This window comes from Equus asinus, chromosome 23 (genome assembly GCF_041296235.1).
Source record: "Equus asinus isolate D_3611 breed Donkey chromosome 23, EquAss-T2T_v2, whole genome shotgun sequence".
Lineage (NCBI taxonomy): Eukaryota > Metazoa > Chordata > Mammalia > Perissodactyla > Equidae > Equus > Equus asinus.
Window position 1 is genome coordinate 51,914,511 of NC_091812.1, and position 16,259 is coordinate 51,930,769.

Below are 16,259 nucleotides of genomic sequence, written 5' to 3' on the forward strand. Positions count from 1 at the left end.
CTACGGAGTCCATCAAAGAATGAAGTTGAAGGGAAATAACTTACAAAAACGGTCATCGTATATCTATATTATTATTTTTTATAGAGACAGAATTAGCATTATACCTCAACCTTTCTTGGGTGACCAAAATGGGAAAGAAAAGCTGTGAAACTCAAAAATTAAATCCATACTGTTGGATTGACATGCTACTGTCTCTTAGGAATGAACAAAAAAAAAAAAAAGAATTATTTATTGCAGAAAAAAACCTTTAGTTCTTCTTAAAATTGACCAATGTGATGTTTATTTTCTTTTTAAACTTGGTTACCTGACACTACAACCAAGTAATCATTGATGAAGCTGTTTTAGAAAATCTTTGGTCAAAATCTCCGTGTAACACTCATTAGAAATTTAACTTTTGTTTCCTTATGCAAAACAGACCTTTTCAGAAGTTGTTGTTAAATATTGTGCTAATATAAGGCAATTCAAGATCTGAAGCAGCTGGCTCAGAGGATTTTTATTTTACTTTATTATAATATATGGAACATGCAATGCTTTCCAAGTTCCAAGGATAAATCTTTGTCTAAAATTTGCCCTGACTTGCTGTTTACCTTGCTGCTAAAGAACAGTGAGAGACCCAACCACGAACCCACCTGAAATGAAGTTGAGATTGATGCTCAGATATCTTTGTTGCCAATTAGTTCTGCCCCAAGACAGGATATAAAAAGATCCAGAACACCTTTCTCCCTTAAATCAGATGTCCAGTCCTCTGAGAACCCCCACCTCTGAAGCTGGGATACCCAGATCTGCTAGCTATAGGAATAATGTAAAAATTTCGCCGAGGACTGAAAACCACGTGGTGATGAGTGAATTCTGTATAACAAAGTTTTGAGACAAAATAAGTGGGCAACCTAATAACAACCTGACTGGTTTTTAGGTCTCTTGATGTCTGAGAAAAATCTTATTTTACAAGAAATAAAAATTGAGCCAATGCTAAAGAAAGAAGCTAGTCCTGAGTTTGTGTCCAATATATATGTGCAGTAAATACTTGATCAAACAGAACCCAACTCAAAGATTCAAGCCTTAATCTGAGTTAAGGATTTCTTCCTAAAAGAAAATGGAATACTACTAAGTTGTCAAAAAGATGAAATCTTGCCCTTTGTGACAGCATGGACGGACCTTGAGAGCATTATGCTGAGCAAAATAAGTTAGAAGGAGAAAGCCAAATACCATGTGATCTCACTCATATGTGGAAGATAAAACATCAGCAACAACAAACAAACACATAGATACAAAGACTAGATTGGTGGTTACCAGAGGGAAAGGAGAGAGGCAGGAGGGTGAAAGGGATAAAAGGGCACATGTGTACAGTGATGGATGGTAATTCGTCTTTGGGTGGTGAAAGTGATGTAGTCTATCCAGAAATTGAAATATAAAATTGTACACCTGAAATTTATACAATGCTATAAACCAATGTTACCTCAACAAGAAAGACAGAAAGAGAGAGAGAGAGAAAGAGAGAGGGAGAAAGAGAGAAAAATAGAAAAAGAAAGAAAGAGAGAGAGAGAGAGGGAGGGAGGGAGGGAGGGAGGGAGGAAGGAAGGAAGAAAAGAAAGAAAGAAAGAAAGAGGAAGGAAGGAAGGAAGGAAAGAGAGAGAGACAGAGAGAGGGAGAGAGAGGGAGAGAGAGAAAGAAAGAAAGAAAGAGAGAGAGAAAGAAAGAGAGAGAGAGAGAGAAAGAAAGAAAGAAAGAAAGAAAGAAAGAAAGAAAGAAAGAAAGAAAGAAAAAGAAAAAGAAAAAGAAAGAAAGAAAGAAGAAGGAAGGAAGGAAGAAAGAAAGAACCTACCTACAAACTTCAGAGGATGGTCTGTGGTCAATACTCATTTCACCAGTCCTGGGGAGATAGGATGATAAAAGAGCACAATCACCAGAGGCAAAGAGAACTAGATCTTTTCTTTACCCAGTGATGACTTCCTTAGGCAAGTCACTTAGTCTTTTTGAGTTTCAGTTTTCTTATTCATAAAATGTGGATAATAACACTTGCCTCCTGTCTCAGAGGAGGATCGAGGGACTAAATGAGGTGATGTGTGTGAGAATGCTTTACAACTATAATACGTTATTGTTGTTACCACAATATCATTTTCTATTTCAGCCCCAAATCGTTTCCTGTGTTCTATGAAGTCAGACAAGGACCATACGGGCAGAACAAGTATATGTTGTACATTTTCCTGGGTGGCGTAGACTTCAACCCTTCTGCCCCGCTGTCTTCATGAGTACCCTCCTCAAATCGTGTGTCCTGACTTAGATTGGAAATCACAACCACTTAAACTTTTTTTTTTGAGGAAGATTGGCTCTGAGGTAACATCTGTTGGCAATCTTCCTCTTTTTTGCTTGAGGAAGATTGTCACTGAGCTAACATCTGTGCCAGTCTTCTTCTATTTCATGTGGGATGACACCACAGCATGGCTTGATGAGCAGTGTGTAGGTCCACGCCTCGGATCCCAACCTGTGAACCGTGGACCACGGAAGTGGAGCAAGAGAGCTTAATGACTGTGCCACCATGCCGGCCCCCATACAGCCACTTAATGGCTGTTAAATTCAAAATTAAAATTTTTAATAAGATGTGTAAATATAGACCCGTAAGTAGAAGCCTGCACACAATTTTTTAATAATAATCTCCTTCTGAAAGACGTAGAATGCTCAATAGTTTAAAAGTCTTTTATAAGGAATCTTTCCAAGTGCAAGACGAACGAGAGAATGATATGGAACTATCTCAAGAGAGGAAATGGAAAATAGCTATCAGAGGCGTCTGTTTCCAAACCAGGTATAACTTATACTTTGAAATTAGATAGAACTCCCCTCCTATACCTTTGACTATGGCACGAAGCCACGAGAGACATTTCTCCGGATGTGAATTATGACTAGTTTCGAAGAAAATGCCTTTCAGAGGAAGTCTTTGACAGCTGTGGAAGGTGGATTAGAAAAGAGTTAATTTAAGTGCACAAATAAATGGAATCTATATACATGGGTATTAGGAATGTCATTTTTGACATTTAAAAAGAATAGATCTTGACCTCAGTTGGAATATAGATGAGACGTATTTCCCGTCTCATTCGTAGCATTACTAACTGGTGTACTATTACTTGGACACTGAATGAAGAGAAATGGCATTCCGTCATCGGATCAACATGTTAGTGTAGAAATCCCAGTTTTAACATAAAGAATATGTTGACAATGGATCGAGCGTACACCCTTTGAAAACCTCACATAGCGCAGCTGGTAAATCACCCTGAAAGCCAATTCTATTTAAATGCTTATGAAACCTCTAAGGAGAAATACGAAAGACTTTTTTTTAAATCACAGTTGAAAGTGAAATACAGTCTTCCAGAAGCAACAAGCTGGGAAAGAGGATGGAAAAACTCTTTTTCCTCTGCTTGGAGAGACAATCTTTCCTTCCTTTAATTTTTATTTATTTATTTTAAAAGGAGGCCATGAGGGCTTATGTTTGTATCTAGGTGGATTCTAAAACATTGAGTAGATTTATACAAAAAATCCTCACAGAGCGGAAATGTTCTGGTGAGAAGCTCATCTGGTCTAGCTTACAACTGCGCTATCTAATTCAGACGGCCTCCTGGTAATCCCAATGGCTATCCTCTCTAATTCTGTTCCAATTGGGCTGTTGGGTCTCAACTTTCATCATGCTTCTCTCCATGTCACAGCCACAACTACAGTAACTAAGCTCATCCACCATGAGGAGATTTCTTTAAACTTCTTTTGTTTTGAATCCAATGAGCTGAATTTGAAACATTTAGCAAATAATCATTTTCCACGAGGTGATTTTTCAGGCAGCCATATTGAAATGACCATGGTTTTCCTTAGGGCCATGACTAAGATCAGTGATCAGCATACTTTTTCTGTAAAAGACCTAATAGTAAACGTCTCTGTTGCAACTCCTCAAATTTGCCATCACAGCACAAAACAGTCATAGATAATACATAAATAAGTAAGCATGGCTATGTTCCGATAAAACTACTTATGGACACACATTTGAATTTCATATAATTTTCATGTGTTATGCAACACTATTTTTCTCTGGACTTTTTTCAACCATTTAAAAATGTAAAAACCATTCTTAACTAGTAGACTATCCAAAAACAGACAGCAGGCCACCTCATGGACCAAAGTTTGCTGACCTTGTCTTAGAAGTTCAGAAAGGGAGTACCAAGGGACACTTCCAGGAGTCACTAGAAGAGGTTAGCTATGGGTATAGCCCATTCCTCAAAGGTTAAAGGTCAGTCAGGTGTGATAGTCATTAGTGCTGTCCAGTGACTATTCTCTCAATTCTTCCTGGACACAGGGTGGCATCATCCTTTCCCACAGACTTGGAGTCAATGTGATCATGTGACTTACTTTGCCCAAGGAGATATGAGTAGAAGTGATGTGTCCCTTCCAGGTGAAAAATTAAAGAGCAAATACATGATTTACCATATCCCCTTCTCAAGTTAGAGTAATTATGAATGGGCAAAGTCCCAACGACTGACCTGCAGTACAAGTAGTCTGAGCATGAGATAAAATTCTGTTGTATTAAGCCACTGAGATTTTGAAGCAGTTTGTTATCACAGCCCCATCCATACCAAATGCAGTGGGCTTATTACATACTATGATCAGAGGACACCTATGGTTCCTTAAAATGGAACATTTATACCCATGTCAGCAGAAGACAGCTGCTTTGTCAGCTGAAAATCAGTTACCAAATATATCATTTATTGTCCTTGAGTCTTTGGACTGTGGAGAAAACCATAACAAATAGTAGACAATTTTTTCAAAGATACTATTCAATGTAGATGAAAGTTGTTATAAGATAGGTAGTCCCATTCTGCTGGTGGAAAAGTGAACAGCAGCAACCTTTCCAGAAAGCTGTTTTCCTATACACATCAAGATACTTTATAATTTTTCAAACTCTTTGACTATGAATTCTACTACCGGGAATATATCCTAAAAAAATAATCAAGAATCCAGGCAAATATGTATGAATAATGATATCCATTCTTGTTAAAATAATTTTTAAAAACCCTGGAAATAATTGTGTCCAACTTTCTGAAAAATGCCAAAAATTATGGTATATTCATATAATGATAGAATTATATAACTATTTAAAATCAAGGTTATGAAGAATTTTAATGACAAAAACAGGTTATGTGTTATATACAGTACAATTAGCATAATTCAATGATTTATATGTACATTACATATGCAGAGAAACAGAGAGACAGAGAAAGACAAAGAAGACTGGCACAAAACACACCAAAACATGGTAGGATCACAAATCGTTATTACTTTATTCTGTTGACATTTTTATATTTTCCAATTTTTCTATAAGAAGTGTATATTATTCTTACAATCAAAAAAGCAATAAAATGTATTTTTAAAGTAGTCCCAAGCCAGCCAGCTTTAGACTCCCCTACAGAGCAAGCCAAGTCCTTTCTCTCTTTCCACAAGCTGCAAAAATGCCCTGGTACCTTTTCTATCAAAGAAGCCCCCCTTCCTAGAATTTTTACTTAAGAACCCAAATTAAGCTGTCAGCATAAAAGCAGCCAAAAGAAATCATGACTCGTAGAAGTCCACGTTGGAAAGAACGAGCTGTGCCTTCTTCCTGGTGCCAGCCTATATTAATTCAACCCTTATTACCATTAAATTAATTTATTGTCTTAATTCTTATAAATGACTTGCTTAAGGAGGATCTCCTAAGCCTTGTAGACCTATCTTTTCAGCCTTATGATCCTTACTCTCATGCTACCTGCTCTAACAACAACAAATCTCAGCGGCCTAACATCATAATTTTTGTTTACTTCACAGACTAATCAGGTATCTAGTGGGCGGCCTCCTGTTCCATGATTCTAGCATCTCGGGTTCTTCCATTTTGTGGAACCACCATCCGCCAGGGCTTCTTCAGAGGTCTTTGCTGGATCCTCTGCATTCAGCTAGCCAAGAAGCAAAGAGAGAAAGTTAGGAACAAATGACATACAATCACTCTGCCTTCATTCCGTTTGCCAGAAGACAGTCACATAACCCCATAGAATCACAAGGGAGGCTGGAGAATGCAGTCCTTCTTGATGTTCAGGAAGAGGAGATGGGGTTGGGGACCATTTAGCTGGTTTCTGCAGTACCCCGGACAGGGAACTGAGAGGAGCTCTCAGCTCTCAATCTTACATATGCTGATTTACCTTAATCTCTTTGCTAAAAGAACTCCTCCACTCATCTAACCTTCCTCTTGCCAGATCCCCAAAATTGGTTTTGAATCTCACCTCCAACAAGCTTTTCTAAATGCCCCAGCCAGAATGAACTTCTCTCTTTCTCCATGGTCCCATTGCATGATTCTCTATTGTAACCCTTTTCAGAGTCTGGCTTGTATTAGAGAAAGTTGCGTATGTTTTTTCTTCATCAGAGTGAAGAGACTGAAACAGGTGTCATCCTTCATGGTGCCCATGATGCTTTCACAGAGTAGGCAGCCAGCAAATGTTAATTCCCTCCCATCGCCTTTCAATCAACGTTTGTGAAAGCTTACTGAACAAAAATGCACTGGCCTAGTGTTTCACGTAAACACTGCTGGTTTTAGTTCTCCCTCTTAGCAGATATTATATGAAGACCATTTATAGAGCAGTCCAGAAGAAACATCTAAAAACCTATGGGCTTTGTAACCAACCTCTTTGGGGATTGATTTAAGAACCAAAGGATCTAGCATAAGATTTCTTATTCCTCTGATAATCCTGTCGTATTTTGCAGATTTTAAAACTCTCTGTGGATTTTTCCTTTTCCTGGAAAATCCAAGTTCTTCAGTAAATCAACTTTTCAGCCCAGTGGGTATAAAAACAGACTGTGTAGTGAATGTGCTTCAGCTTTGCTGAGTTCGCAGGCAAATGGAAAGAAAAGCAAAGAAATAAAATAAAAGTGAGAGGTGTGAACTTTCCCCATCCATCTTAATGGAGTGCTAACCTTCCTGCCTCAAGGTGACCGATTGAATTCTAGAACTATTAAACAATGAGCTGAAATGCAAACACTCCGTCTGGAAGTGAAATCTCCTTGAGAAAGGACAGCTGTGTCCAGTTTTGACTACAATTCGGGCTAAGGAAAGCAAACACATGCCAAATAAAACTGATCTGGGCTGTCCACTGTCTGCTTTCGGCTCTAGAATCTCCCCTCTTTGCTCTGCTTTGAAAGGCTCACCCCGTTTAAAAGGTGGGCAGGGCACAGAGCAGGCCCTCGCTTTTAGAGACGGCACCAGAGGCAGGAAATGTTAAATCAGAGACTTCATCTTTCATCAAGGAGTCCCTCAAAACTCTTAGAATTTAGAATCTCAGTGATCGTTGGTGTTGACCATTTGGAGTGATTTCTATGGTGCCTAGTACCATACAAGGTATTCATTTAAATATGGGCTCAACAAATGCATATGGACTGCCTGGAGGGAAAAGACTTTAAGAGGCCAAGGATGGGCCAGCTTAACAAGAATCCAGAAAGAGCAAGCAAGAGCCCTCATTTTCAAAGCATTCTTCTTGATAGTCTCCTCCTTTATAAAATAAAAGGACTGGAACCAAACGAGCAACAATTGCCCGCTGGTTCTGGTGTTTGGTAATTGGGTAAAAGTTCACAAGAGAAAAAAGAATACGGCTTTGAAGTCAAGTCAGATGTGGGCTTCATGTCCAGCTTTAGGACCTAGCAGCTATTTTACCTTGGGCAAATTCCTTCATTTCGCTGACCTAGGTACCTCATCTTGAAAATAGGAATAATGACATTGCTTCGTCATCACGTTATTTTGAGAACTAAAGGACATCATGAATATAATAAGCAATCAAAATTGTAATTATTCTTCCCTGATGAATAGGGGCTCAGGAGGAGTTTTGGGGGACCCTTTCCTAATGTACACTCCTTCAGTTTCTCCTGCCATCTTGGTTTTGCCTGGTCAATGGCTGCACAAAAATAGCTAGATAGATTTTATGCAAAGAAAATAATATGAGAAAGTAAAACACCAAAAGGTTAACAGCATTGTTTTGGAGTACAGGAACTTGGGTGCTTTTTGTTTGTTTTTCTTTGTCTGCAGTTTCCAAATTTTCTATATCAGTGAGTATTGCTTTTAAAAATTTTAATAAATATTTTTGAGTGGAAAAAAAGAGTGAATAGTCAACAAGTACAGAGTGATCAGTAGACTAGTTATTGAGCAATCCTTTGCAGGTTGCTATACATAAATCATGCAAACATATACCCTAGATTTCATGGGACATTTCTCAATGTGGATGTTCTGTTGCACATGTTTGATTTGGTCTTGTGTGTGTGGTTACTCAGCCAGCCCTGGCTGTCTAGTGGTTAAGATTCCAGCTCTCTCACATTGCGCCCTGGGTTCATTTCCTGGTCAGGAAACAACCACACCACCTGTCTGTGCGTTATCATACTGTGGCAGCTGTCATGCTGTGTGGTGTGATGCTGAAAGCTATACCACCGATATTTCAAATACTAGCAGGGTCACCCATGGTGGACATGTTTTGGCAGAGCTTCCAGATTAAGACAGACTAGGAAGAAGGAAGTGGCCACCCACTTCCAAAAACTCAGCCACGAAACCCTGTGACTAGCAGCAGAGCACTGTCTGATATAGCACGGAAGGTGAGAGGATGGCACAAAAATGCCAGGCAGGGCTCTGCTGTGCTTCACATAGGGTCGCAAGGAGTTGAAAATGGCTCAACGGCACTAATAACCAAAAAATATGGTTACTCTATATATCAAATGCCGTATCAGATTGGAGAAAACACATATGATTCCACCTATCTGGGAACTGAGATCCTAAAAATGTCCTGTGTACATTAGAATAACAATAAAATCAAACTATCCCTGAGCAGAAAGCAAGCACTCTTGTAAGGTGGTAAATGAGGAAGTCACATGGGTACGACCAGCACAGTGTATTTAGACAGAGAACTCCTCCGCATCCAATGGGGCACTTCATGTTGATTGGTGGGAGAGATAGCAAAGGAACAGAGAATCTGAGGAAGGCTAAAATACAAATTAGAAATGGCTGAAGGCTTTTCAAGAGTGATGAAAGAAATGCAATAGAGAAAGGGTCTTGAGAACAGGATTCCGTAATTACAGAATTACTTTAGAATTAGAATTACAGAGAATAGTAGAGAAATTCACAGGCCTTGGCTTACAAAAAAAAGAGTTGTGACTCTGCAGATATCAGTCAGATAACAAATTACCTATGGTATAGCTATAATCATGTTAGCTCTTTTGCCAATTCAGTGCTTTTTAATGTGAAAAACTGGATACCCTACTTAATTAAAATGTATTTGACTGCATGTAATAGAATGTGTAACTGACAGTGACTTGAATGATAGAAGCCCAGAGATAGGTTGTCTCAAGATTGATGGTGAGTCAAAAAAATCAGAGATCCAGACTCTTCCAGGTGTGTTTCTCTCTGCTATTCTCTGTGTGTCATGGCTTCCCGCATGGCTGCAATATGGCTGCAGCCATTCCAAGGATCATGTTCTCATATAACCTCCAAGATAGCAGGAAAGCGTTGTGGCAGGGGCGGGGCAAGGAAGGCCAGAGTGGCAAGAGAATTCTCCCCACATTTCTCTATCTTTATCAGGGAGAAATATATTTCTCATAAACTCCCCTAAAAATCTCCCCCTTATGTTCAATGCCACAATTGGGTCAAACGGCCACCCTTGTCAAGGAAGTTAGGAAACAAGGGTCTACATTTTCAACTCCTAATGTGGCCTGTGGTCTCTACCCACATGAAAAAAAGGAGTAGCAATTTTTTGCTGTGTAGGGAATCAACAGTGAGTATTACAACTATTATTTTTTTTAAAAGGTTTTATTTTTTTTTCCTTTTTCTCCCCAAAGCTCCCAGGTACATAGTTGTATATTCTTCGTTGGGGTCCTTCTAGTTGTGGCATGGGGGACGTCGCCTCAGCGTGGTTTGATGAGCAGTGCCATGCCCACGCCCAGGATTCGAACCAACGAAACACTGGGCCACCTGCAGCGGAGTGCGTGAACTTAACCACTCGGCCACAGGGCCAGCCCCTCAACTATTATTTTTTAAATAAATTAAAATGTCTTCCTTCCATTTACTCCCAAGGTCTCTGTTCCTACAGAAAACTTGCTATTGCACCAAGTAATTCAATTGGGTTAGTTAGTTTAGCAGATATTGCTTAAAATAAAAAGTGCTTGTACTCCTCATACCTCCTCCCTGTGCCCCACACACATACATACACACACTCTTAATACTGGCCTCTGATTTTATTTTTTCTTTTTATTCTTCCCACAATGTTTGTGCCTTGGTCGAAATTACAGAACAAGATCATCTTACAGTTACAAAAGATAGCATTTATTTCTTGTCCTTTGGAGTTTTATGGACTTTCCTTTTTTGTTTCAGATGTAGCTAAAGGAATTGTAACAACAAAACACAGAAGCCAAGACTGTGTGGTTTCTGTGAATGTTTACCTTCTCCTGGAAAGTTTGAAAGAAATACTTCATCAACACTTTTGAAATCATACAATAAATGATGAACATTGTATGTCCTCAGGCATGGAAAGAAAATTAAGCAAAGTAGAAGTTCCACCAAAACACGGTGCATAATTGAAGCAGCTTCTATTAACTCATTCAGATGCCATCAATACAGTCATTTAAAAAACTAAAGGTGAATATACATTCATCACAGTTTCATTTTTAAACAAATAAAAAGTGTTTCTGAATAGTATTTGAAATCAAAAGCCAGCTGTCCTGGATGAGTTAAGAATAACTAAAAAGTGAAACTAAAAACAGATGACAAAATCTTGTCTGTTGTGCTTTGCTTTCCAATAAAAACTAAATGTAACACAAAATAAGGACTGCAATTTAAAATTATCATGTATTATAATAATTGCTTTGTAATTAGAACACTTCATCTTTTATGAAAGCTTATTACCTGTATAGTGCATTCGTCAGTACAAATATTCCTGAATTCCCTCAGGTGATTAGTTTCATGAAATATTGCTGAGTGGCACGTTCTCCTTCATCATTGCTCCTGGGATTTCATAAAATATAAGCACTCCTACCACAATGTTATGTTGAGAAATGTAATTAACAGAAAATATTGTATGATATTCATGTCGAACATTACTTGGGCAAAATGCACATAGACGAGAATTATTCCTAGATGACCTAATTAGGTAAGCCAAATTTGTCTCACAAACCTTGATACCATATTCCTTCTCCAGAGAAGACTTTCAAGGCCTTGGGAAGCATTTGATTCTCTGTTTAACCTCACAGCTTCCCAAAATTCCATATCATATGGTGAATTTATGAAATGAACCAGGAGAATTCTCTTCAGCTCCTTTTCAGCAAAATCCTCATCTCTCTAATCCACTAGAGCCAGTCACATGTCCCTGCTGGCTCCTCTTTGTGATATCTTTATTACTTGCCTTCTTGAGAGCCATGGACCATATGAGATCTTTTATTCATCAACTCTTCATCCAAGGTACACATGTTGCTGAATTCTCTCCAGTAATCAAAAGAAGGGAAACTTCTTTTTGTTAGATAGTGACATCATACAATTTTCTTCTCCTCTCCTGTTCATACTGAATCCTACACATTCCCTTCTACCTACCAAATGTTCCACCAATGTCTAGACTTTATCTGTATATGAGAGTGTTGTACCCTTGTACTGTTCTCTTAGCGCTAAGTATAAGAAAGTCATTTATATTTATAGGTAACTATTGCTGCAGTATTGCAACACATCAAATAACATGGGCCCAAGTCAATAACACAAAGATCCAAAGAAAGGAATTGTTTCTACTTACCAGACTCAAAATTGCAATTGGTGGGGCCAGACTGGTGGTGCAGCTGTTGAGTTCACGCATTCCTCTTTGGCGGCCCAGGGTTCCCTGGTTCAGATCCCAGATGCAGACATGGCACCGCTTGCCAAGCCATGCTGTGGCAGGCATCCCACATATAAAGTGGAGGAAGATGGGCACAGATGTTAGCTCAGGGCCAGTCTTCCTCAGCAAAAAGAGGAAGATTGGTGGCAGATGTTAGCTCAGGGCTAATCTTCCTCAAAAAAAAGAAAAAAATTACAATTGGTTTTCCAAATAAGAGTGGCTGTCATGAGAAATAACTGGTTCTAAGACTAGGACGTCTGCTAAAGCCACTATTACTTCTATCCAAAGCAAGAAGACAATAAAAAATGATTTATAAAACATTCACTACAGTTTTCTCATATCAATTCATTCATTGAGCATCTACTAAGTATTCATGACTTTGATAAATAACTAGGGAAGACAAAGAAGAAACAAAAAACACAATAACTTTGTTAGACTGAAAAAGTATTTTCTATTAAGGAGAACTATCACCACTTGAATTAAATTTCCATAAAAAACTATAAGATCAACAAGAGAGAATAAACGAAACGACACATGACCCACACACTTAGCATTACCTGAAAATACCATAGACTTCAAGTTACCCATAATAAATAACATGAATTTTCAATTTCCCATGGAGCTCCACTTCCACTCCATGTCTATGAGCACAGAGAACAGAATGAGATGGCTTGAGAGACTCCAGGAAAAGCGAGAGAAAAAGAGTAGAGTGCTTGGATGAAACACAGAAAAAAATCACCTTCAAAAAGATAAAATCAAACATTAATTGCCAAAATACTGAACACAGCTCTGGGACTTGGTATTTCAAAACTATGCCTAACGGGAAGGGACTTGAAAGTGAGAGATACTGGAGGTGGAAACATCAGAGAAGCATTGCTTCTGAGGGAGAATCAGATAAATACAGAAAATCTGGCAACCCTTGGAGATGTAGCAGGGAAGAGAAAGGAAGAAAGAAAAAGGAGAAACACAAAATTAATAATCCTGCAGAAATTAGAGAAATAAGATACACCAACCCTTCTCTCTACCCCTACCACCACCAGCATCATCCATTAGCACTACATGATACTAAGGGCACGCCTGGAACTAGGAGCCTTGACCACAAAATACCTAGGAATAAAATCTAAAAAAAACAATCTGGCTTTATGCAAAGACCCTATAATAAGAAAATAAACAAACAAAAACTGAGTTCAGTTGAAAATTCTCCCCCAATGAACCATAAGGCAGAGAAAATAATAACTAACCTCCAAAGACAATTAAATCTCCTTAAGCAACCATTTAGAGAGATATTTTAATGCCTAGAATCAGAAATTTAAAAACTGAAAACAACCATAGGAGGAAATGCAAGGAGAATCGCAGAACTTAGGAAAGAAATTGAAGAAAAAACAAAATAATGAAATGAAGAATAAATCACCAGTTGCACAAGGAAGAATAGATTAAAATGAAAATTTAATAAGAACATTGAGGAAAGGTAGAAAAACAAGTGAGAGAATGAAAATGAGAAAAGAAAGAAGTAACAAAGGGCAGAGGAAAAAGAAGGCAAAGAAGGTACAACACGCATATAATTGGAGAACTTGAGGAAGGAAAACAAAACTTCGGAGTGGAAATGTACTTAAACCATAACCAAGTAAAACTTCCCCAAAATAAAAGAATTTTTGAATCTATACATTCAGGGGGCCCACCATATGTGTGGGAAAATTGAAATAGAATTATACTGATCAACTTTTAGACCTATCCTAGTAAAACTATTAAATCCTAAAGACAAAAAAAATCATCAAGGTCTTTGGGCAAATGATCAAATTAAATATGAGACCAAGAAATTAGACTGACACCAAAGTTGTAAAGAGCAACATACAAAACATGGCCACAGTGAGGCTGAATTATCAAGAAATTCAAAGAAAGGAAGTGCAAGTCAAGAATTTTATACCCAGCCAAGCTTTGCTTCAGGTATCACAGCTACAGTAAAGCAGTTTTGAACATTAGGAACTCAGGGAATATTATACATACAAGCCATTTTGGAAAAGTCTACTAATGCAATGTTTCTCAACCTTTTTTTCCCATTTTTGCCCCTCTAAGGAGCCTTCTTCAATATTCCTACACACACATCTCACCACCAGGAAATTTCAATGCCACATACACTGTATATCTGTTTATGTACTGTTGTCCTCTGTAAGATTGTATACCATTGTAATATCTAAGCATTTTTCACCCCTAGCCCCAAGAACCAATTTTCACCCTCTTGGACACACTGGAGAACAAACATCTTTCAGCCAAGAGATAACTGAAAATTTCTGGAAGAGTACTGATGAAGCACATAATATATTTGATTGTAGAGTTAGAGCTAAAACAACGGTGGACACATGGGATAAAAAGTAGTATGTAAACATTTTATGTTCTGCAAAGTAGAAAGAATATTAACTCCCAAAAAAGAGAAAATGAGAAAGAAGAGAAAAAGGGTTAAGTCAAATAAAATCATTTACTGTTGTATATGTGATAGGTGGATGTCAACAGATAACATCTATTTAATACAGGCAAACCAGATAATAAAAAATTAAGTACGTACAGGGATTAAAGGAATACATATAAAAATAATCATATATAAAATTCCAGACTAGAGAAGAAAAAAACAGTATGAAGGACAGCATTGAGGCAATGAACAAAATTGGCATATGTTCTATAGATTAAAGAATTGTACCAATATTAACTTTTCTCAATTTGAGGACTGTATTTTGGTAATGGAAGAGAATATCCTTATTCCTAGAAACTACACACTAAAGTATTAAGGGGTAAAAGGGCATTATGCATGCAACCTCCTCTCATATGGTACAGAAAAAAATATTCATATATACGCATATGTGAATACATATCTATATACATAGTAATAGATAGATAGCTTAAACAAATGTGGCAAAATGCTTAAAACTAGTCAATCTGATAAAGAGTATATAAGAGTTCTCTATATTATTCTTTCTGCTTTTCTGTAAGTTTAAAATTATTTCAAAATATAAAAAGCTTAAAAGGGAATTTATGGGATACGATACCAAAAGCACAGGCAACAAAAGAAAAACTAGATAAATTGGACTTCATCAAAATTAAGAACTTTTGTGCCTCCAGGAACACACTCAAGAAAGGTAAAAGACAACCTGTAGAATGGGAGAAAATATTTGCAAAATCATATATCTGATAAGGGATTAGCATCCAGAAAACATAAGGAATTCCTACAACTCAAGAAGAATGAAACAAACAAACAACCTAGCTCAAAAATGAGCAACGGACTTGAACAGACATTTTCCAAAGAAGATATACAAATGGCCAATAAGCACATGAAGAGATGTTCAAGATCATTAGCCATTAGAAGAATCCAAATAAGAACCACAATGAGATAACACTTTCACCTACTAGGATGGGTACCATTTTTTTAAAAAATGAAAAACAACAAGGTGGCAAGGATGTAGAGATACTGGAACCCTCATGCATTGCTGGTGTGAATGTAAAATGATGCAGCCACTGTATCATTTTACATCAATTTATCATTTATTATCAGTTTGTTTCCGAACTGGAAAACAGTTTGGCAGCTCCTCAAAAAGTTATCAAACTACCATATCACCTAGCAATTCCACTCCCAGGTATACATTCAAAAGAATTAAAAGTAGGGATTCAAATAGATGTTTTTACATCAATGTTCATAGAAGCATTATTCACAATAGCCAAAAAGTGGAAACAACCCAAGTGTCCATTATCACATGAATGAATTTTTAATGTGGTATATTCATACAATGGAATATTATTCAGCCATAAAAAGGAACCAAGCACTGATACATGCTACAATATGGAAAGATCTTGAAAACATTATGCTAAGTGAAATAAACCAGACACAGGACAAATATTGTAAGATAGCATTTATATGAGATACCCAGAATAGGCAAATTCATAGAGACAGGAAGTAGAATAAAGGTTACCAGGCTCTAGGGGGACAGGGGATTGGGGAGTTAGTGTTCAATGGATGCAGAGTTTATGTCACAATGACAAAAAATTGGGGGGTATACACAGCAGTGATGACTACACAACATTATGAATGTAGTTAACGCCAGCAAATTGTACACTTACAAATGGTTAAAATGACAAATATCATGTTATGTATATTTTACCACAATTTTAAAAAACATAAAAAAGGAATATATGTAGGAAAATGATTACGTAACTTCAAATACAATGCAAGATGCACTAGAAACCCTCAAAGTGCTCTCTGTATCTTGAACACAAAGAATCTGGCACACATTTTCCTTAAAACAAACAAAACACTTTAAGATCCATTTTAGGAGAGAAGACTCTGAGTTCCTAAATATTTTAGCACTTATATGCTATTGCTATATTACTTTTTTA

The 16,259-nt window shown here is 37.5% G+C and overlaps 1 long non-coding RNA gene across 1 annotated transcript in view; it reads right to left on the reverse strand.

Moving 5' to 3' along the window:
• The window catches only part of LOC139041716 (uncharacterized), a 46,396-nt gene extending 34,284 nt beyond the window's left edge, over window positions 1–12,112 (reverse strand). The window contains exons 1-2 of the long non-coding RNA XR_011497449.1: window positions 11,802–12,112; window positions 1,823–1,870 (exon numbers count right to left, since the gene is read on the reverse strand). This is a non-coding gene — a long non-coding RNA (uncharacterized lncRNA). The remainder of the gene's footprint in view (window positions 1–1,822; window positions 1,871–11,801) is intronic.
• Window positions 12,113–16,259: the final 4,147 nt, after the last annotated feature.